The following is a 438-nucleotide window of genomic DNA, read 5'->3' on the forward strand; positions in this document are numbered from 1 at the left end:
TAGGCAAAACTGCACCCCAAAATTGCAGGTCCCCTTAAAGACAGTGTAAAAAATGTGAATATAGAAGATAACAGCATTTGTCCACCAGATGACAGCATACATCCGTTTACAGTATTTCAGCTCTATTACTTTTCTTGGTGTAATTTATAAATTGAATCACACATATGGTATCACTGTAGGAATTATTCCTAATTGATATACTTTTTAAATCATCTTCTAACATTCAACTGTTGAAATAATTTCAGACAAGGGTAAATTGTCCGTTTTGCATAATGCTAATCAGAATCAGAATCAGCTTTATTGTCATTACGCAGGGTAACGAGATTGAGGCCAATATTATATATTAATATTAAATACATTTGGTACTTTAAGGTTCCGCCCACAAAAAGTTCTTAGTGTATGTGAGGGTCAATCACTTCATCCCCAAAAGGTTGTGGC

The sequence above is a fragment of the Entelurus aequoreus genome, linkage group LG07, assembly GCF_033978785.1.
Source record: "Entelurus aequoreus isolate RoL-2023_Sb linkage group LG07, RoL_Eaeq_v1.1, whole genome shotgun sequence".
NCBI lineage: Eukaryota > Metazoa > Chordata > Actinopteri > Syngnathiformes > Syngnathidae > Entelurus > Entelurus aequoreus.